At 49.5% G+C, this 19,794-nt stretch overlaps 1 protein-coding gene across 2 annotated transcripts in view; it reads right to left on the minus strand.

Moving 5' to 3' along the window:
* The window catches only part of MAMLD1 (mastermind like domain containing 1), a 115,920-nt gene extending 103,807 nt beyond the window's left edge, over positions 1-12,113 (minus strand). For both annotated transcript variants that reach the window (XM_084871205.1, XM_084871204.1), the window contains exon 1: positions 11,826-12,113. The gene's annotated coding sequence lies outside the window, so the exon portion shown is untranslated. The remainder of the gene's footprint in view (positions 1-11,825) is intronic.
* Positions 12,114-19,794: the final 7,681 nt, after the last annotated feature.

Genomic DNA, 19,794 nt, shown 5'->3' on the forward strand with positions numbered 1-19,794 from the left:
TTCTGCATAATGACCTAGGACTGAACACTCATTTCAACATGATCTCCACTTAACCAGGCCTGGCAAATCTGGCTGTTTTAACTAAAGAAAAAAGAGGAGACCCCCTCAATCTGTTTGAAAGCCAGTTCAAACCAAAACAGCACTCCTCTCTTTATAAAAAGAGGAAAAGCCCAAGCTCCTAGCAACACACTTTTCCCCAAAAGGTGTCTAACTTGAGGTGGGGGGAGGGAGGGGCTCTACAAACGTGTGGCTACCTTGATTCTTTAACTAATAGAAACAGGCTCAGCATGGCCAGAATCATCCTCTGAAGATTCAAAGAGCTTTCCAAATCTATTATTTAGGACCAAGTTGATCTGAAGACAGGTTGTGTTTTTAGGAGGTGAAAAGACATTATTGTCAGGAGCCAGAGAGCCTGGAGGGAGCACAGGCCCAACAAGGGCCAAGAACATGTATTCATGTTCATCTGTGTTCTTGTAGGGGACTGGCCTTGACTTTTCATGTGACCTTAAACAAGCACAGCCCCCTCTCAGGGCCTCAGTTTCCTCATCTATGATTTTCCAGCCCTCCTGGCTAGACAATGAAAAGTCTACATTACCAGGTTTAGATGTGGGCAGTGGAGAAGGACTATTTGAATAGCCCAATGGGCCTCTTCCCTTTCAGGCCAACCCCTCACCAAAGTGCCTGCAGGCTGCTCCTGAGTCTTTTCTCCAAAAAGACCTGCTCCCCCATCCCTCAGGGCAGGACTTTGGCCAGATCCACCCTCCAGTTTTCCTAAGGAGTTGACCGGACCTTTTCACTAATTTAGGGGAGATTCAAGGATCCACTTGTACCTTTTGATGCCAGGCGTGACACTACTAGAACGTAAAAAACTAATCCATTTGCCTTCTCAGATCTCATTTGTTAACTGCCATGACAGGCTAACATGGAGCCCCTTCCAGGGTAATGGGTCAGAAACACATATCCTGGCCACACCCTGGAGTTGCTGAGGTTTGGGCAAGCAAGACCCCTACCCAGCCTTGCCCTTTGGAACTGCATGGATTCCAGATACTCTGCATGCCTGAGGAGGTCCCGCCCACATTAGAGACTCCTTTAATGGTAGTTTGCCTAGGTATAACTTACAAAATGTCAAAAGAAGGAACAAAAGGACTTTTTATGTCAAAAGAGACCCGTTTTCCTTCGGTTAAATTCCCCAGGCCAAATAGGAAGGCAAAATGAAGAGTGACCAGTGACGTCACAGAGAGAAATCCTAGAGGGTGCCAGAGTCTGATGTGTGCAAGATTGTTGCACCACCGAAACTGGTTTGGCTCAGTGGATAGAGCGTCAGCCTGTGAACTGAAAGGTCCTGGGTTCGATTCCAGTCAAGGACATATACCTTGGTTGGGGGCACATCCCCAGTAGGGGGTGTGCAAGAGGCAGCTGATAGATGATTCTCTCTCATAGATGTTTCTAACTCTCTATCCCTCTCTCTTCCTCTCTGTGAAAAATCAATAAAAAAATATATATATTTTTTTAAAAAGTGTTGTACCAACGCTGGTTCATTTAAACACTGGTTCATTTGAATTTCTTCCCATGCCATTAAACTGGGTAGGGCTAGCATTCTCATATTTCCTTCTGACAACTGAGGACACTGCAGCTCGGGTAGGGTCACGGACTTGCCTAAAATCCCACAGCTGGTTAATGTCCTGTGCTAAAGGCAAAGCTCATGTTTCTTCACCACATTATGGTATTTCTATGCCCATGTAGTGACCAGGGATAACCACACAGTTTGGCACAGACTAAGGCACCATATTGAGGCATTCTTAATCTGGCTCAAAGAATCCCCAAGGGAACCATGAATGGGCTTCCAGGAGGGTCTACGAATCCCTGAAATTAGATGCAATGTTACATATATTTGTGTGGTATAAGAACACGACCCATAACTTTTATCAAATTTTCAAATAGGTTCATGACCTGCAAAAGGCAAAAAGCCTCCCCTGCTTCAGAGAGACAGGTGTCTTTTTTTTTTTAATTCAGTGCTCAGGAGATCAGTTAGGGTCAGCCTCCCTGGGTTGAGCTCAGGAGAGCCTTGGCAGCCAGGTGCTACTGGCCATTCTACAATCTCATGAACAGAACCAGCTTTATACAAGGCATGGTACCACTTGGTGGGGTCCAAGAGAGCCTTCCTTGAACACCTCCTACCTGTGCCTTAAAGAGTTGATGCTCTCCAAAACATGTAACCCTTGCATCTCACAATTCAAGTTAGAGGTTTCAGATTCTCCTGAGGTAGCGAGCCACACTAAGGCACAGAGGATTGAGGATGGTGTCTTTTCAGAGAAGGGGGAGGGGCAGGTCTAGGATCCAGAAAGGGTGAGGTGGAGGAACTGAACCAGAACTTTTGCAAAGGGCCAACACAAAGGTATGACTGCAAAAGCCAGACAGCCTGTTCCCAACCATGTGGGGCCCGAACAAAGGCTTAGGAATTAGCCATTTATATCAGAAAGGGTGTGCTGAGGATAAGAGAGATAACATCAGCTTGTAGTTCTCAAATCCCAAGGCAAAATGTGCTCTAAAAGGCAAAGTGTCTCTCCTTCCTGAGAGGAAATGAAGAGCAATTATGCTTCTCTGACACTGAGGTAGGGATGTGTGAGTGTAAAGTCTGACTCTCCACAACTACCCAGGCAGAGATATGAAGACCATGACTGGCTAAGCTGGTTGTCAACCTTATCCCATAAGTTTATGTCTATGGACTTGGAAATACCGTGTTTCCCCGAAAATAAAAACCCTCCAAAAATAAGACCTACTTACAGGTTTCTTTCTGAGTGAAATATAAGGCATCCCCCCAAAAATAAGGCCCCCCCAGGCTAAACATGAGAGATTTGGTCCACTGATTCTGAAAGAAATGGAGTCACAAGAAATTCACCACGAAATTCGGGAATTGGATTGTTATGATGATGTTCCAGAAGATGATGACATGATTGTCATTGAATAAATGAGTAAATTCTTGATACTATAGGAATCACAGTTTGTGTGGTTTGTGTTGACAACTACCGTACTACTGTACTATATAAAGGTAATAAATTTCCTTTATTTTCGTTTAACAATAAATGTGTACCGCATCTTCTTCATGGAAAAATAAGACATCCCCTGAAAATAAGACCTAGCGCATCTTTGGGAGCAAAAATTAATATAAGACACTGTCTTATTTTCGGGGAAACAGGGTAGGAAGCACATCATGCTGTGAAGGACTCCTGTGCAGACTCTGAGTAGCCAGACTTCCCAGCCACCCCAGAGTGGGGAGTGAGGCTTTGGCTCCCATATCCACTGCTGCTGTTTGGGGGAAGTGAAGATAAAAAAATATTTGTAGGCCTGCCAAGGGACCATCCCTCTTGGGTGGGGGAACAGAAAGAAGGGGGGAGAGAAGCCTGCTTGCAGAATCCCAGGCAGTCTAATCTTGCAATTTCCTTGTAGTCATGCTCTGAAGTCATTCTGTCTTGGGAGCAGGCCCTCGGGAGGCTACAATTTGATAATGACCTCACCTCTGCTATGGTAGCAAACCTCACCACCTGCCCTGTTAGCAGGTAGGAAGGGCTCCAAGACAGCTTCACTATGCAAGTCACGCTCTGAATGCAGCACACAGGACACGGGCCATGTGTCAGGAGCACTGGCTGCCTGGTGGGATTAGTGCAGCGACACTCCTCCGCATTGTCAGGGTTTGTTTTGAGGGTTGTGGCTGCAACTAACTCAATAATGCTCTTCACTGCATCACTGGGGTATCACTAGAAACAACCAGATTGTTCATTTTAATTCAACTGTCAGCACAATAATTTTAACACCAAGTGTGTCAGATTTGACTCTACGTCCCCCAAATTAATTTTAGAGCAGCGAAATGAAATGGCATACTTCTTTGAGCTTTTGTTACAACATGTCCGTGCAGCAAACTGTGAAGAAAATGTGGTAATTAGAGGTTAACTTAATCCTTAACAGACAAGCAACTTAAAAACGCTGTGCCCTCCTCCCCAAACCTAGCATAATTCATGCCAGTCTTTCAGAATTAGACATACAAAGCACGTGACGTTGGCAACCGCATCCAAACTACTGTCCCACTTAAAATTCCCAGGTCAGCGCTGGAACTACCCGAGGCTGATATTAACATAGATCTCTTTAAGAACAAAACCCAAACAATCTGCAACTTCCAAGGGAGCCCACCCAGCCCAGCCCTCCAAGAGGCTGGCAGCCCAACACTCCATCAGCAACTTGAAAACAAAACAAGACACACTTTTCTGTGGCACCCATGCCTGAGCCCCAGACTGATGCTTAACTTACAGCTTTTGATGATCTTCAGTTCGTTCTAGACTTGGAGTTCTGATTATAATGTGCCCCTCTGCTGTCCTAGCAATGCTAAGCATGGCACATGCTGACACAGGGTGGCTTATGTTATATAATAATGATGGTCCTCCTTTGTGGGTCCTATTCCTCTCATCGTGTTTGCTTTTCCTCAATGTGAGTACAAAGTGGGCATTCAATACCCAAGTACTTGAGTGAGAGCTGGAAACCAAGGTTCTATCTATTTTGGGATCCCTCCACTGTGTCACCTCAGGGAAGTTGGGTTCCCTCTCTGGGCCTCACTTTCCTCTTTTGTAAAATCATAGGGCTTTACTCTTTCAGCTCCAAAAGTCTCCATCTTTCTGTGGTCAACTGGTTAACAGGACTCCCCAAAAGAAGGAAGACCTAGATCCTGCCCTCCTTCTCCCTTTCCCTTTTTGTGTCACTGAGGCCTCAAAGAAGCTGGAGGTATGGGTTTCAGGCTCAAACACTGTGCAAAATATAAACATATTATTCATGGGGCAAGGGTGGCACTCTGAACAACTGGACTTGACATTGCCCAAAGCATTAAGGTCAACTTGGTTTTTGTCCTGCCGTTAGTGTCCTAAGGCCCACAGTTCTCTCTCCTAAAGAAGCTGGGGCCACCAGGCCCTTCTGACCCAGATGCCATTCAATAGTTCAGATCCTGTGGCTTCCAGTGGCCTCTTCTAGAATCAGCAGAATGTGTCCTGCTGGCCTAGTGTCCAGGTGCTCTCACGGTGGAGGAAAGGGGGAAAACACAAAGGCCAGTTGGCCAGGGCCTTTTCTAGCATGATGGAACCACAGTGGGCCCCATCCTCTTCTAGGCCTTGTGGAACAATTCTCAGCCATAAGAAAACATCGTTTCCCAAAGCCCATTCAATGATTATTTACTGTATAGAGCAAGCAACAGGGTACTCTGGAAAGGAAAGGTAAGGTAACTGGATCCCTTCCCCTCCAGGAAATGGGGGGACCTTGAAGCTGCACCCTAAACTCTCTAGAAAGGGGTGATAACTGCCCCAGGGCCAGAAAGCAACCAGGGCAGGACTGGGTTTCCATTGGTGACCTCTCTCTCCAGGGTCCATTATCATGTAGGCCAGGGAGGAGGGGGAAGTCTGAAGCCAGGGTTCCAGGAAGGTCTAGGGCAGTGGTTGGCAAACACATTAGTCAACAGAGCCAAATATCAACAGTACAACGATTGAGATTTCTTTTGAGAGCCAAATTTTTTAAATTTAAACTTCTTCTAATGCCATGTCTTCAAAATAGACTCGCCCATGCAGTGGTATTTTGTGGAAGAGCCACACTCAAGGGACCAAAGAGCCGCATGTGGCTTGCGAGCCACAGTTTGCCGACCATGGGTCTAGGGGAAACCTCTAGGCAAGGACCATTTTCACAGACTTTAGAAAGGGCTTTTTCTTTATGCCGTTCTTGGACCTGCCTCTGGAAAGCTTTATTCCTGGAGCTTGGTACCCATAGTCAGTGAGTCTGAGGCCCTTTGCTATGCCTTACCAAGGACAGAGACATCAATGAGAGAGAATCATTGATCAGCTACCTCTTGCACACTCCCTACTGGAGATTGAGCCTGTAACGGAGGTATGTGCCCTAGACCAGAATTTATCTAACTGGGGACCCTTCAGTCCATAGGCGTTCTATCCACTGAGCAAAGCTGGGGCAGGAGGTATCATTTTAGATTTTCACATAGCTGACTGTTTTGGAAATTATGAAGAGGTCAGATCTTAGGAGGGGACTTGAGGCACGAAGGGAATTAATTGGGGAGGCTCTGTGAACAGGAAGAAAAAATAAAGCAATGAGTTGTGGAAGGGAGGGAACTAAATTAATTTGTTTCTATCCCCTCTCTTGCAGGAAATGTTATTGGGGCTTCAGAAGCCCCTGGTTGGTCACTTGGGAGCGGAACCTCATGGGACTCTGTTCTGCCTGCCTCTCCATGGGACCCCTGACTCTGGCTCTGGCTCTGTGGGCCCACTCTTCTTTTCTAAATGACAACAGTGATGACAAAACCGGTAGTATTCCCTGCAATTAAACTCATCGGGTTCATGCAGATTTATAAAGTTTCCCTCTTCAAAGTTTGGAAGATGTTTAAGGACTCAATGTCTGAAAAATCAGACTGCTTTCTAGCTGAGCTTCACAAGGCTTCAATCCTGCTGTACAGTTGACTGGTGCTGCCTAGGTTACCCCTCAGTGGCGTTGTGAGAGGTGTATGATGGGAATTGGTTTATTGTGCTGATCCATAGTAACCGACTCCTGTTCCTCCATCATTTATCTCCCACCCCAGCCACATCTGGGTTGGTCTATTCACACTCTCAGCATTCTATCTGCTCCAACAAACACTCAGCCTTTTCTGCTTGGATAAGGAGATTTTTAGTTACATCCATTATATGTGTATCAACATTTATGGCAGCAAGATAATTGCCAAAGAGCTCAGAGGATAAAAGGTCCTTCTTCATAATGTCTACCCCTCCCCCAACCCGTTTAAAAAAATCAATATTATCAAGCAGGACAGTGGCAGATTCTTTCATGGCTGCTGCATCCTCAAAGTTGAAAATGTGATTTTTTTAAAAAAGAAAACACCCAGCTGGACTAGGAACAAAAGAAAGGGTTCAATATTGAATTTAGAGCCCATATTCCAGTGGGGTACGTGTGTGCAGAGGGGAAGGCTTTTTGTCCTTGAAACATTTGCTAAATAACTGCAAAACAGCAAACCTGCTCTATATTAGATGAGTCCTTTACAATCATGCCAATCTAATTTCAAATAGTTTAGATTGTGTTATCTGTAAACCAACCCAATGATGAGGAGGCCTGCCTTCAATAGACCTTGAGATCACCGGATTAGGGGTACTGGACAAGAAGCCCTTTGGGTTGCCTCTCAGACTCTCCCATCCATGATTCTAGATTAGAATTTCACACTGACTACACTGGTATATTGTTTTGCTTAGCTTTATGCCAGTTTTTATACCACTCTCTTCTTGCTGCCCCTCAAAATTTCAAACCCATGCCCGGGTGGTGTGGCTCTGTGGTTAAACATCAATCTATGAACCAGGAGGTCATGGTTCTATTCCCAGTCAGGGCACATGCCCAGGTTTCAGGCTCATCCCCAGTGTGGGGCATGCAGGAGGCAGCTGATCAATAATTCTCATTATTGATGTTTCTATCTCTCGCTCCCTCACCCTTCCTCTCTGAAATAAAAATGTATTTTTTTAAAAATCTCAGACCCATTTCTTTATATCTAGCTGTTTTGCCCAATGGTGTTTCACTTTACCAGAAAAAATGACTATTTCATTCATACATCACATTGTGTTAAAGCTGGAAGAGACTCAGATTTCCAGGTTATGAAGGCAAGAGGGAGAAACAAGAGACTAGGTGGATTTGCCAAAAATCATTCTGCAAGTTAGTAGGGAGAGTGTTCTAGAACACAAGTGTCTCACTTCCTCTACTAATTATCTCTCCAATGCACCACTACAGAAAAAAAAAATCAGAATCTTAAAAAAAAAAAAAAGCTTTACTACATATAGGAAGCCCCTTTAAAGGAGAATAGTCAAACTACTGTCTGAAAAAAAAAACAAAAAACACTTGTCTAAGATCAGTTTCTGCCCATTTCATAAGCCTAAGCAGTGTTTGAGTTTCCGAAGGGTGATCTACTAAACAGGAGCACTTAAGCCATTAGGTGATCAGCTTAAAATACTTTTAAATGGTATTAAACTTGGTGAGCAAGCTTGAAAAATTCCCTTTACCTAATGAATAGAAATGACTATTGTGAAGTCCTTACCTTAAGATGCAGTGAATGTATAGCCCCCAATCCCACCCCAGCAATAAGCTATTTCCTGGTTGAATTTAATCGTTCAGCAACGTTCCTGTTTCAACCCACATGTCTGTATTACTGTCGGTGTCAGTGGCAGGAAAACAGGCAAAGTCACCCTTTGCTAATGATTTCCTAACATGGAATTTCCTTGTGTCTCCTCAAGCCTTCTTCCAATGCCAAATTGTTTTCTCCCCTGCTCTCAATCACATTGTACTGAAGGAAAACTGAAAATGGTCGCAGCCAGAAGAGGATGATTTTTTAAGGAGATCTTACAAGGAAGAGCTGCAGCTCTCTGGGATATATTTAAGTGTGTGTGGGGTGGTGGTGGTGGTGGGGGGTGGACTGCTAGTTTTTCTAAAGCCAGTAGGAACAAAACAGAAATATGTCCTCCCTGGAATCAGAGAATCTGTCAGCCTCTCTCTTCCCTTTTTCCTGCCTCTCTCTTCCCAAGTTCAACTCTGAGCAACATTCTTACATCAGTGTTGAAGAAAACACTCACACATGGGAGGCACACGTGGGGAGAGGACAAGGCAGACCCCAGAGCAGGAGACAGGCATTGGAGAACCACCAAAGCACAAAGCAATATAGAAGCCCATCACATTTCTCCTCTAGAGAATATGCTATTTAATATGCAAACCGGTCATCAAGAGAAAAGAGGGCTGTTACTTTAAGGGGAAGAAGCTGATTAGCTGCTCTGGCTGGCAGCAAACAGCTGGTCTGTCCGGCAGGTTCAAGGCCATTTCAGCTTCTCTCTTATGGAGGCACCATATGTTCCATCTCGCACATCAGCAGCTTTATTTTTCCAATGATCTTGCTCCAGAAGGGAAGCAGAAATGGGGGAGGAGAAGGTAGAGCTCGTGGTTTACCCCTTGAGCACTTTCTTGTGGTTTTAGATGCTGTTGGGATGTGTATATTGGAGGGGGCTGGAGGGGGGTAGTTAACGCTTCACCTCTATTCCAAAGAGCAGAGAACAAATGTTCGACTAACACTTAGGAATAATCTCCAGAGAAGGGAGGGGAGTGGTGTAGGGGAAAGATATGCGAAAAGGCACAAATAATATGTCGCCAGGAGATTAAATAGGAAGAGGGGGCGGAGGCGATGGCGACAGATGACCCTGAGGAATCTGACTCTCCCTAAGCTCTGAGACCTAACAGTGGAGTTTGGGCTCCGCCCACTTCTCCTTATTTGTCAGTTTTTCTTATTGTCGGTGTCTCCTTCCGAGCAAGTGAACAAACTTTGCTAGGAGAGAAGCAGGCCAGAAGCTTTGGGAATGGGGACCGGGCAGGCCAACAGGCTGACAATAGGTTACTTCTCACGTTATGTTTCACATTCCTCAGTGATAGTCAGAGGTCCTGCGAGTTTGTGAGGTAAAGCAGGTGTAAGGGATAGGGGCCGGCTAAATCCTGGACACCCCCAAGGGCCAAGAACTGGGTCCCTGCATAGGTGCATCTTCTTCCCCACTGCCTGCCCGGCTGCAAGAAATCGGAGGTGGCGGTTCTGAATCCCTCCCTGACTAAAAACAAAGAAGTCCCACGGAGCATTGGAACTTTGTGTCTGGCGGGTGTGGGTGTGGGGTGGGGGTGGAGAAGGTGGCAAAAAGGCGAGGGAAGGAGTGATGCGTGTAGCCACGGAGAGCCTCAGAGTAGCTACAGTCTTTTCAACCATCCTCTTACTACGCCTGGCGGGACAGATGCCATTAGAGCCTTGGCGGCAAGGGACAAGAATTGAAAAGCGAAACCGAGGAGAAGGCGCCCCCTCTGCCCGCACCCAGGGAGCGCAGGGGTTCTACCCCTGGAGCCGCATCTGCCCAGCCCAGGGAGCGCGTGCCCCCTCCACCCCCACCCTTCTCTGTGCCTGTCTGCTAGCAGTCCGCCCGCCTGGCTGACCCGACCGAGGGGACCCAGGTTGTCCACGGCCTGCAGGTTGTGCTCTCGTTTGACATCAGGAGCCGGAGTCTCCCTACATCTTCAGGGACTCCTGCGTAGGGTCTTGCAAACACAGCCCCCTCCCCCACTGCCTACAAATACCCTCCTGTCCCCAGCCGCTGTAAGCCACTGGGAGGCAGCCGCCCCCGCCCTCTGCCTCTGTCCCTTTCCCTTCCCTTTCCCTCTCTCCAGCCTCCTGGGAAACAAAGGGGCTTTTTAGAAAGCGGATGGTTGGCTGAAGCGGCGTCGGGGGTGGGAGATAGGGGGATATATAAAGACAAGAAGAGGTGGTGGGAGGGGGGGAGAGCACTTCCTTAGGGAGCTCAGAGCGGCTGCGGTGGCTGGGAAGCCCCCTCGAGCTTGCGGCCCATCCCGTCTGATCCCTGGCACCCAGGAGGCGGCCCGCGCTTGCCAAGGACTGAGCTGCCCCGAGGCGGTACTGCCCGTTGGCTCACCAAAAACCCGGGAACACGATCGCCTGGACGTCGGGGCTGGGGCCCGTGGGGGCAGTGTGATTCCCGCGGGGATCTTCCCCAGAGAGCCAGGCCCTTTTCCCATCCAACACTTTCGAAATTCCTTCTGCTGCCAAACAATATCATCAAGCAACCCCAGCAAGTGGGGTTCCTTCTCCCTACGCCCCCCCCCCCCACCCATACTGAGCTCCCGCCTGCGCATAAACTCACACCCACAATCCGGGTGCCCCATTCGGCTGTGCCCAGCTTCAGGAGCATGGGGGCGGGGGTGAGAAGGGAGTGAAATCCCTGCTTAAGGTGCATCTGTGTGTTCAGGTTCCGAAGACTTCAGGGCAGTTTTTTGTTTTGTTTTTGTTTTTGTTTTTTTGGCAGGCTAATCCTATTAGTGTCTGCTCAGCCCGCATTTAATCACGGATAAAAATCAGACGGTATGGCCAGCTTTCCAAGCGGCTTCGGACTCATTGCATAGGGATGGAGACCAGCCGAGCCAACTGGCATAGAAAAGTATTTGGCGGCTCTCCTGGGGGCTTCCCTCCCGCCCTAGCAGGCGCCGGGCGCCCAACTCTGCCGAGGCTCCGGCTCCGAGGCCTGGGAGCTCAGAACTCAAGGGCGCCGTTAGCTGGGGCAGCAGCCCAGTCGGGGCTGCCCGGAGCCCTCTAGCTCTGCTCCGGGCGGCTCTCCAGGGGAGGATTTGGCAGGAGAGCCGGCTCGAGGCAGCGGGTTCGGCGCGCTCACACTCCACACTCCCTGTTGGCGGCGGCAAACTGGGTTGGGGTGGGGTGGAGGAATCCTGCGCCCTGCGCCCACTGCCGACCAGCCCAGGCTCGGGGAGCTGGCAGGCGAAGGCAGCGTCGCCGGGGCATCGGGGTTACAAGCGGGCTAGAGAGACACCAGGACAGAATGGGAGCCTCGCAGTTACCCAGCTCGGCCAGGGGAGCCCTCGTGGCTCGCGCCCCTCTGCCTTTCCTCCCTGGTACTCGGCTGCCCCCACCGGATTCCGGACGCCAGGTGGGCGCGAGGGGGCGGGAAGAGGCCCCAGTCCAGGGCGATGGGAGCCGAGCTCAGCCCTGCCCGGCTTATCTGAGAGGGGGGCGGCAACGCGGTACGCCAGGTGGGTCGTGCGCTCGGAGCAAACTTTGGGGTCCCCCGGTTCTCAGCATCCCTGGGTCCCGCCTCCTCCGCGAGGGGATCACAAGTGGAGCTACCAGTGTACCTCGAAGCCCCCCCCCCCCTCCGCCCCCCGCTCCTGCCTCCCAGCAGTCGGACTTCCCGGGCCAGCCTCAGCCTTACCGTGCTGCAGAGCTCCCGCGGCGGCAGCGGCGGCGGCAGGCAGCGGCGGCGGCGGGGGCAGTACCCCAGGGGCGAGCGTCCGCTGGCGCGGGCAGCCTGGCCTCGGAAGCCCGCTAGGTGGCCCGGCCCGGGTGCAGATCACCACCTGGCTAGCGGCCGGTGCCCCTGAGCCCGCCCGCCGCCGGCCGCTTCAGCTGGTGGCCAAGTTCATGCCGGCGGCGCTGCAGCGGCGGCCTCAATCCGCTCCATTCCCACCGCCAGGCTCCGCGCCGTGCGCCCGGAAGGTGGAGTTTCGGGGGTTTAAGTTACTGATAGGCATTTCTCACTGCTGTGTCACTCGGGGAGGAGGAGACACGCACGCCGCACACTCACACACCCTCACACACGCGGCGACAAGCGGCTGTGGCCTTAAAGGGGAAGCCGTGCTGCCCCGCCCGCGACCCCTTTGGCTCTGAGCCCCTAAACGCGGAGTTTTGGGGCCCGGGTGGGGTCCGGGCGGCGGAAGCGCGGCGTACACCCCAAGAGCCTCCCTGGTCCTTCTGTCACTTTTTTTTAAAAGGGAAAAGGGCTGCAGGCTGGCTTCTCTGCAGTCACCTTATTTGTCCAGTCCACCTGGAGCCATGGCAGCGGGGGAGAGGCGGGAGGGGAGGAAGGGGCACTAGGACACTTACCCTGGAGGCTCCAGAGGCGGTCGGTGCCCTCGGTAGCAGGTGGACCGCCTAGGTGGTGCGCTGATGGGAAGAGATGACAACAGAGTGACCTGGCGCCCCCGGGCACGAGCGGATGGGGCTTGCCAGAGGGCCCCAGGCGGAGCCCCGCGCACTTGAGAAACCCGAAGGCGGCAGGTAGTCTTCCCAGGAGTAGGCAGAGGGATCTCGGGAGCGGGATTGGCGCGCGCCCCTGACGGACCGAGGGCGAGCCTGGTGCCCAGGAGATCTAGCACTCACTAGCGACAGGGGGAGAGTGCCTTCGAATGACGGGGACCAAGGAGAGGCAGACCGACAGAGACCGAGGGGAAATGACGGAAATCGGGTGGAAGAGAGACACGGAGGGAGGGGGAGAGGGAGATGGCAGACCCCTGGAGGATTCCGGAGCATCACGGGGTCAGGAGTCTGGTTGTAAAGTAGCTTATTGAATTCCCCCAACCTCGTCCCATTCTCAGTGGAAACTGACTCCAAGAGCTAGCTAACCGGAGGGTGCTCACCTTCAATTGGGGGTGCTCAATGGGTAGCGCCTATCCCACTGCCTAAGTTTGCGCTTGCTGGATCCGGCTGCGCAGCCCAGTCGACCTGCTGTGACAGCAGTATGGAAGGAAGCTCTCCGGTGGCTGCTACTGAACTGCACCCACCCACTGCTCACCTAGCTTTCCCTCCCCCTATCCCCGTAGCTCCCCCTCCCCGCCTTTTCTCCACCCCCTCCTCCTAAGCCCGACACTCCCACTACTCCCCAGAGTCTGCCACCTCAGCCAGGACTCTGTCTGTGTCCCCCCTCCCTCTTCTCCTTGGTGTGCTCACCCAGTAGCCCCAGCACACCAGCCAGTCTCCAGCCCTCCAGACTTGAGGCAGCGAAGCCCCTGCTCTAGCTGAGCTACAAGGGCCCTCTCTAGGCAAGAGGTAATCCGGGGTGGACACCTGCGGCTTCAGAGGGAATGTGGTTTCCCTGTGAGCTGCCCAGCAAGCCAGAGCGCTCCGCCCTCTGGCCTGCAGGCTCCAGGCCCCACAACTCCCATCCCCCACCCTGTGGATGGCCTATGCCCTTTCTCTGGGGTCTCCGCCCCCGGCTGGCTGTGTTTCCTAACCTGGACTTCCCTGAGTTCTTCAGACACTGCTTTGGACAGCTGCAGTGCTCCATGGGCGAAGTCCCAGAGCACTCTCAAGGCTCTTGCTAGCACCTCTGAGGAGCAACCTGTCACCATCACATCTGGTTGCACTTGATGGAACCGCAGGCCAAGAATAAAGGGGTGTACCCACAGTCCATTCGGCCCCTCCTTCTCTCCACACCACCCCGTGCTCTGGGCCCACTGAGAACTCAGGGCACCCTGAGAACTTAGCAAGATCCAGCCCTGGGCTGAGTAGGTGCCACCAAGCTGGGTGCTAGCCTGTAAAATTCCCCTGCTGAGGCTCAGCATTCAGGCCCAGCCACTGGACACCCTGCACCCTGGACCAGGGCAAGCAGGGCCCCTGGGGGCTCGGTGGGCCTGCCCAACTCAGATAGGAACGAATTCACCTTGGTGGGTCCCAGCCCAGGCTGCTCTGCTGAGGGCCTGTGGCCAGCGGCCATGGGAGGTTATTGCTCTCTGATGAGTGAACTGATCCAAATCTTAACTTTTACTCCAGACAAGGCCTCAGTTGGAATCCTGTGTGGAGTTCTGGCCTCTGGCCTGTTGGGGTCCTGCAGGGAGGGGGAGTCATCCTAGAGCTAGACTAGAGATGGCTCTGGAGTATCTTAAAGGGTATTCGATAGTACAAAGCAGTTGGAACATGGAATAACTGTGTCTATCAGAGCATTACAGCGTGTTTTTAAATTTAATCCCCCACTCCCACCACCACATTGGTTAAGGAGGTGGAACATGAAGTTCTATTCCCAGACATCTCCACTCTACCCTCATGTCACTTCCCCTCTGCTTCCCCAGTAAGATGGGTGATGCTCATTCCCCCCAATGTCGTAGAAGCCTGTGACATCACAGCTGCACCTGTGCCATATGGCCAATTGCCTGCATGGCTTCACCACCTAGACGGACACTAGACATCTCAAACTCCACATGGCCTGAGAAGAGTTCCTGGACACTCCCAAACCCACTTCTCCCATAGTCTGCCACCTCACACTATAGTAGCTCCATCCTTCACATTGCCCAGGCCAAATGCCCCAGACTTTTCCCTTTCCAGAGATACAGACAATTCTGTTGTTTCCATCTTCAGAATACATCTACCATCTCAGTTTTCTCTCTTCCTTCAATGCTACACAGTAGGCCTAGTCACCAGCAGCTCCCACCTGGATTACTCCAATAGCCACCTAACCTATTCCTCTGTTTCCTACCTTCCCCCAAACCTCTCTCCTCAACCTCAGTCTAGTCCCAATCTCTATTCACCTGCAGTGGCTCCCCATTTCACTCACAGTAAAACTGTAGTGCTCTTGGTAGCCTAAAAGATCCTGAACAAGATATCCCCCCTCATCTGGATGACATCATCTACCTTCTTGCTCTCCATCCCTCCCTCTGTTCCAGGACTCTTGACTCTTCCTCAACACACTAGACATCCCTCTTTAGGGCCTTTATACTGCTGGGGGCACGGTGGGATACACTTTCCACCTGGAATACACTTCCCCAGATATCCATAGGGCTGGCTCCCTCATTTCCTTTAATTTTGATACACATGTCACCTGGCCACCCTATATAACATTTTAAAGCCCCACACCCATCGTTGGCGCTTCCTCTCCCCTTTCCCATTTCATTTTCTCTCTTGTATTTACCACTAGCTGTCCTCCAGTATATGTTAGGCCCCAGGAAGCTCACAATCTGTGCCCACAAGCTCTATTCCCAGTTCCTAGCACAGTGCCTGGCAGGGAGTATCTGCTCAGTGAATATTATAGGATTCCGTTTTCCTGGAATTTTCTGGAAACTCCGGGAGTCACAAGATTGTACACACACACACACACACACACACACACACGGAAAGGGTCCCACAGCTTACATTCATTTCATTGCATTTTAAGGAGGTTTATGATGTGCACAAAGTTTAAGCAGGATGGAAGTCAGGCAAGCATCTTTCTATTTGTACCTTGAAACCAGCCTAGAATCATGTCACTCAGAGGAACTGTGGCCCAGGTGTGTTGTGGTTCCTTTATTTACTATTGGCAACAGAGGTTCTCTTTTGGATGTCACCTTGGGTATCCCCAAGATTGATGGAGAAATGGGAGAGGAGGCCAGAGACAGAGGTGGAGTGAGGGTAATGTCCACACTGAGTGGATAGCTATGAGACCTCTTTGTCACCCAATATGTGGATCAAATCTTGAGCTAACAGCATATCTATCTCCATTTTCTGAGGCCTCCATGTGCTTTATCTGCATGAGCCCATGAGGTGCAGGACATCATTATTTCCATGTTCTAGATAAGGAAATGGGGGGCTCAGAGAGGTGAAAGGACACGTCCAGTGTTGAAAACTTTGAGAGTTGAGAGCTGTAAGCATTGTGCCTCAAAGCTTGGCCTTCCTATTTCTTCCATGTGGCCACTCATGCTTAGTATGTGTAGTCCTGGTGAGGAAAGGAATCCTGCAGAGGTTTCATGGGGCTGCCCTTCTCCTGGGGGAATCTTCTGGCCCTGTTGCTGAGAGGCTGCCAAGAAAAGCATTGGACTTGATCTATGGGGGTGCAGAGGTACCATATAAGGCCAATGTGGGCCTGCCATTGGTCTGACCCCCGCCTGTAAATTGAAAACAATCAGCAGTCATCTGTCATTAACAGTAAACTTAGCCAAGACTGGTTTGGCTCAATGGATAGAGCGTCGGCTTGGGAACCAAAGGGTCCCGGGTTCGATTCCGGTCAAGGGCATGTACCTTGGTTGCGGGCATATCCCCAGTAGGGGGTGTGCAAGAGGCAGCTGATCGATGACTCTCTCTCATCGATGTTTCTAGCTCTCTATCTCTCTCCCTTCCTCTCTGTACAAAATCAATAAAATATATTTTAAAAAAAACAGTAAACTTATACTAAGTTTCCCCAAATTCATGTAATGATTGCTGAGGGTTTATCTGCAGCATCTGGAACTCTGTGTGTAGACTGACCAAGTCAGGGTCCATGGAGAACAGGCATGCTGACTGCAGGCAATAAGCACATGTCCAATTGCTCTGTTCATGGTTACTCCCTTGCTCTAGAACCACCTATGGCTCCCTGTTGCTGACAGTACTCAATACCAATCCCTCAGCCTGGCATTTAAGACACTCTATCAGCTGGCCCCAGACTCCACTGGCTTTATCTCCTGGTGCTTTTACACATGACTCCTGGTCTCCTGCTTAGCTAGACTACTAATTTGACACCAAACAATTATTGGTTCTTCCCATCTCCCACCTTTGCTCATGCATTTCCCTTGCCTTGAATGCCAGCTGAGGGGCTAATCTCCAAAGCCCCCTGCTCTGTGAAGCCTGGTCTGTGTCCCTTTGCAGCACAGATTCCCTCTGTCCTTGGCTATTCATGGCCCTGTCTGTATCTCTAACTCTACAGGCCTTCACCCTCAACTCTTCCTGTTCTATCGTTTTACCAGAGACTTTTGAGGTTCTCCTGAAGCCTCCCTAATAAACTTATAGCTGACTTGTGATTAGGGTGAAGGAGGTTCAGAGTGCCCTCTGGATGGCAGAATTTGAATCCAGTGGGAGAAAATAGGGTGATGAATATGACAGACTCAGTATGAGGCTGTTGGCTGTGCCCAACTGAAGGTCATCCCTTTTATCTGCTCTCCCTGACTCTCTCCTAGCTCCCAGCCCCCAGCAGTCATGCAGAGGCCACCCACTCCCAACCCAGGCTCTGAGCTCTAGGTCCCTGGAACATTTACTCAGGGCTTACTGGCCCCTCCTCTGCATACAGTCATGACCCCAGAGGTGACCTGTGTTCTCTGAACACAGCAGACTGGAGGCCATAACCAATAGGAATCAAGACAGACAAATGCCAGTGGGGAGGCCAAAGGTGGTGACTTCCCCATGTACATAAAGCACAACTTGATCGGGGAGATTAGAGGCCTGGGTATACATCCAGGTTCTGCCAAGCTTCAAATATCTCTCCTGTCAAATGGGAGTCATAGTGGTCTTGCCTTACTGGGGTGAAATCAGGGTTGTAGCCCCCTATGAATGTGACCACTCTTGGCAGGGTGCCTGGCTCATAGGTCATTAGTCCTCAAAGAAGAGGCTACTATATGGATTATTATGACAAACACCCCCAAAGGCAGGAAGCAGGTGTGTAATCTAACAAGATAAAACATTATAGAATGAAAACTCAGTCCCCCTCACCCCTACAAACATATGAGGATACTGTGCAAACTTTGGGTGTTTTTGATATGTCTGGCAAAAGGTGAGTCTATGCCAGGTGAGTCTGTCCAAGATCAGGGCACTTGTGGGAGAACACGTGGCATTTTTCCCTGTTGGGATGGAAGAATGCCACTGGGAAATGAGTCCAATTATTTCTCTTCATTGTATTCCTAATTTTAATTTTATTGGGGACATTGGGGGTGGTAAGCATTTTTGAGAATCACAGTGGAAACAAATGGGAAATTGTTAAAATATTGATTGTAATTTCCTGGAGACTTCACTGATTTCAAAAATAGGAACCTTTAAGAAAAAGGCCCTCATTAGCAAGCAAGCAGTTAATTAAGGGGCTGCAGGACAGCTGCATTGATTTCATCATGAAACTAGAAAACTGTGGCAACAAGTCAATTCCCCTCCCCCCCCAAAAAAGCTCCTTGCTTACCACAAATGCCACTTCTAGAATGCATAGGCAATACCATCAAAGCATAGATAAGGATGAGAAACTTTATCTAAACAGAGATGGAAAAATAATTTAGGGAATTAATGTAAATCCAGATGTCTAACAGTTTTCCTCTTGCACCATACATACAACTGAAAGACATTGTTAAAGCTTTCATGTAGAAAAAAGCATGTAGATGGCTTGCTAATTATTATTCTTCACGCAATGACATTTCCCCGCCCCCCAACAGCACAGGGATGAGCCCAACATAGGAAGTGGCTCCAGTCACTGTTCTAAGACCCTTCAGACCATTTGCAATTTTGTGATAAAAAAACAACAACATTCATACATACATACATACATAGAAAAGCCCTGGCCCATGACTGTCCTAGCAACCAGGTAGACTACTGCTGTACTGTCACCACAACCATTCAGAATATTAATATGACCTAACACCAGGGGCCCAGCATTGGGCAGGCACACTGTCCAGGCAGACATTTGGAGACAAAAAAAGACAGTGTGCTCTAGCCATTTTGGGTTTATAAAACACAATAATAGTAACAATAAAAGCAGCTAAAGTTTGGGGCACAGCTACTATGTGCCAGGCCCTATGCTTTACACCCATGAGCTCAAGGAAGCCTCATAAAAACTAATTTCATAGTTGAGCAAACTGAGGCTCAGAGAGGTTCAGCAGCTTGTCTGAGATCACATAGTTACTCATTGGTGGAACCAAGATTTGAATATTCTACATGGTCTGGGGCTCAGCCTCCTGTACCTGGAGAGAATCTCATTAAGACAAGCTCACCAGGGAAGAAGGAAGTAACATTCATTTCACATGCTGTTACCTCTGTGCCTAGAACTTTACTAGTTTGGCTGGCTTGGGTTTCACCAGCTCATAAGAAAGGGAAGCTATTTTCAGCCATTTTATGAACCTATTGATGACTTATTGGTAGCTTGGAAATGACCATGGTGGGAGTGTCTACACCCTAGAAACAGGCAAATGCTGCAAATCAAGGTTGGTTATTAAACATGTACCAATATACCATTGTAGCCAAGATGACTGGTTCAAATCCTGGCCCCTCCATTTACTGTTTGGCCTGGGGCAAGTTTCCTAATCTGCAAAATGAAAATTGCAATAGTGCCTATCTCATCAGGGTATTGTGAATATTAAATATAATAATCCATGTAAATCACCTACCACAGTATAAATGATCAGCTAGTATTGTTGTAAAAATAAGTATACTGCAACTACTAATAATTAGTTTTGCTGTTATTATATTAGGCAACCATCTATTTTTATCAAGAGTACAAGCATGTCCTAACTAGTCTCCTTGTCTCCAGTCTTGTCCCTTCCAGTGCATCTTCTTCACAGCTGCTAGGGTAAATTTCTAGAATATAGATCTTACTTCATTTCTCCCTTGCTTAAAATATGTCCATAGCTTCTTATTATCCTCAGGGAAATACCCTTACTCCAAAATTCCCAAATCTCTTAGTCTGCTTTGGCTGCTGTAACAAAGTACCAAAG

The sequence above is a fragment of the Pipistrellus hanaki genome (genome assembly GCF_964339955.1).
Source record: "Pipistrellus hanaki genome assembly, chromosome: X".
Classification (NCBI taxonomy): domain Eukaryota; kingdom Metazoa; phylum Chordata; class Mammalia; order Chiroptera; family Vespertilionidae; genus Pipistrellus; species Pipistrellus hanaki.